Genomic DNA, 2877 nt, shown 5'->3' with positions numbered 1-2877 from the left:
AAAACAAACAGTGTGAGGCAGCTGGTCACATTGCGCTCATAGTCAGAAAGCAGAGCTGGCAGGAAGCTGGAGCTCACGTTTTCTCCTTTGCACTCATTCCAGGAACAAGTTTCCGTGCTATGCTGTCACCTACATTCAGGGAAGGTCTCCACCTTCCAGTTCAACCGCTCTAGGATCACCTACACAGACATACCTACAGGTATATCTCGGGCAGTGATCCCAAATGCCATCAAGGTGACAAACTGAGATCAGGCGTCACATAATCCCTTCACATGGTCACTTCCTTCCAGCAGCTAGTCTCTTTGCGTGGAGTCTCCTCCTTGAAAGGACCTCTCTGCTGTCAGCTTCACCTAGCACCGGAGAGCCTCTCTTCTCACTTTCAATTTCTCTGTACCCAGCAGATCCAGGGTTCCACTTTTAGATTTTCCCAAGTTAGCTTCCTTGTCATGATCAGCCCAGGCTACTGCAGCCAGCTCAATCCTTTTCGATTGCCTGTGGCTGAACACAGTAGCTCCCAGCAGACAGAGGATGTGAGGCTGTGTTACCTTCACAACAAGGCAGCTGGGTCATCTTAAAATGTTCTGACTTTAAGGCTCACTTAGGAGAAAACGTGATAATGCAATGGTGTGAAGATTCAAGGTAGCAGCCTGTTGGTGGAGTGTGCGTCTGCAACCCCCGTGCTTGGGAGGTTGAAGAAGAACTCAAGGCTAGTCTGGACCACGTAGAGAGACCCCCACACTCCTGAGCACAGTAGTTAGCTGAAGAGTTGGGATCAGATTCTTTTTATTTGTAGTATTTATTTATTTTTATGTATCTGCACGTACACCTGCAGGCTAGAAGAGGGCATCAGAACACATTATAGATAGTTGTGAGCCAGCATGTGGTGCTCTGAACCACTGAGCCATTTCCCTAGCCCCAGGATCAGATTCTATAAAACCGGTTGCTAGTTCCAGAAACACTCAGGATCAGGGGCTGTTGGAGGGTGAGACTCTGACTTCCCTCCACCTGTATCCAGCTGATGCAAGGGTGAGGAAGCGCTCCCCCCTCTCAAGATTTGTTTCCTTATTTATACAGTATTCTGCCTGCATGCCAGAAGAGAGCACCAGATCTCATTATAGACAGTTGTGAGCCACCATGTGGTTGCTGGAAATTGAAGTCAGGACCTTTGGAAGTACAGCCAATGTTCTTAACCTCTGAACTCTCTCTCCATCCCAAGGAAGGTCTCTTGAATACTGAGACCAATCCAGTTACTTGAAAACTTCCAATTTCACAACTTAAAGTATTCACTACGTTAATTAGCAAAACCTCTGGTGTACCTCAGAGATAATGATGCTCCCTAGAGTGCGGTTTGTTTTATTTTGTGGGTTTTGGGGTTTTTTGTTGTTGTTGTATTGTTTTGTTTTGTTTTGCTTGACACAAGGCTTCCCCTGGCTGCTTGCTTGGTCACTATATAGACAAGCTGATTTGAAGCTCACAGAGATTCATCTGCCTCTTGGAACAGAAGCATGTACTTTAATCCCATGTGGGCAAGGGTGCATCTTAACACACCACAGCCTAGGCTGAAGCATTTTGAACAGCCTATGAGTTTCTAGGGACACAGGCCAACCCCTCCTGAGAACCCCAAACTCTGCTTCTGTCCTCTAAGAGCCAGTGTTCAGTGTCGACGACTCTGCAAAACCAGCTAAGAGGCAAGATGGCATCTCCCCTCTTTGATCTCTTTGGTTGGATGGAATGAGGGATATTCTCTACACACTGTCAGTTCCCATTAAAAAAAACCCACCAGGTGTTGTGGCACATACCTTTAATGCCAGCACTCTGGAGGCAGAGACAGGCGGATCACTGTGAGTTCGAGGTCAGCCTGGTCTACAAAGCGAGTCCAGGACAGGCAAGGCTAACACAGAGAGACCCTGTCTCGAAAAATCAAATAACAAACAAATAAAAATCCTACCACTCAAGCCCTCCCTGCCCACCCTGCCCCCAACCTTCCCTCCACAGCCTCATGCCTATGGCATTGTTGGTGTTAGGCTGGGAGGTATTGACCTGGCTTTTACGGTCATTGACTAGCGTGTTCTGAATGGATGTGTTATAGAGTTCAAGACCACCAGGAAAAGACCATCAGACTCAGTTTAAATTATAACTAGCCAAATTTACTAAAGCTACCGGCAAGGGCCACAGTCTCTATCCCAAATTAAAGATGTGTTGCCTAGAGGTGGATGAAGGGCTTTTAGATTTGTTTCGCTCTTTCGTTTTGTTTTGTGGTTGGTTTTCAAGACAGGGTTTCTCTGTGTAGCCCTGCCTGTCCTGGAACTCTGTCTCTAGACCAGGGTGGTCTTGAACTCAGAAATCTGTCTGCCTCTGCCTCCCGAATGCTTGAATTAAAGGTGTGTACTACCCCTGCCCGGCTTGAGGGAAGGGCTTTTAAAGGCAAAAACCACAAGAGCTTTTTTGTTCTGCCAAGATTAGGTAGTCAAAGTGACTTCAAAATAGTCCTTGATGATTCTTTTTTGGTTCATAAGTGTGATGATTGGGTATTCATGCCTTTGTGTGACATATGCCGCCCATTAAACCTTGTTACAATGTGGGCACATTACCTATCTGACGTGAAAAAAAAAATAGCTCTTGAACGTCTCTGCATAAGCAGGTTTCAGAAGCCACTTCTGCCAGCCATCACTTCTGTCTTTTGAAAATAATGTTTGCATTAAGCTTTGCCTTAGTGTGTCTCTAGATGGTATGGAATTTATAAACAGAGATGTTTCTCCGATGCCGCACAATCTACCCTTTGTCTGACTGTCGAATGATGCCAAGTAGTCCCTAGTGGAATGAATGCAGTCTGTGTTGTGTTTTGTTCTTTCTTACTGTTTTAATTGCCCACAGGAA

General features: G+C 46.0%; 1 non-coding gene across 1 annotated transcript; it reads left to right on the top strand.

Annotated features, from left to right (window-relative positions):
- The first annotated feature begins 2496 nt into the window (after nt 1-2496).
- On the top strand, nt 2497-2601 carry LOC127199706 (small nucleolar RNA U13). Its single transcript, XR_007831975.1, has one exon. It is a non-coding gene; the product is annotated as a small nucleolar RNA U13 (small nucleolar RNA).
- The last annotated feature ends 276 nt before the right edge of the window (nt 2602-2877 follow it).

This window comes from Acomys russatus, chromosome 15 (genome assembly GCF_903995435.1).
Source record: "Acomys russatus chromosome 15, mAcoRus1.1, whole genome shotgun sequence".
NCBI lineage: Eukaryota > Metazoa > Chordata > Mammalia > Rodentia > Muridae > Acomys > Acomys russatus.
Note: the sequence above shows the minus strand (reverse complement) of the source record. Positions and strands in the feature narration are given on the sequence as shown.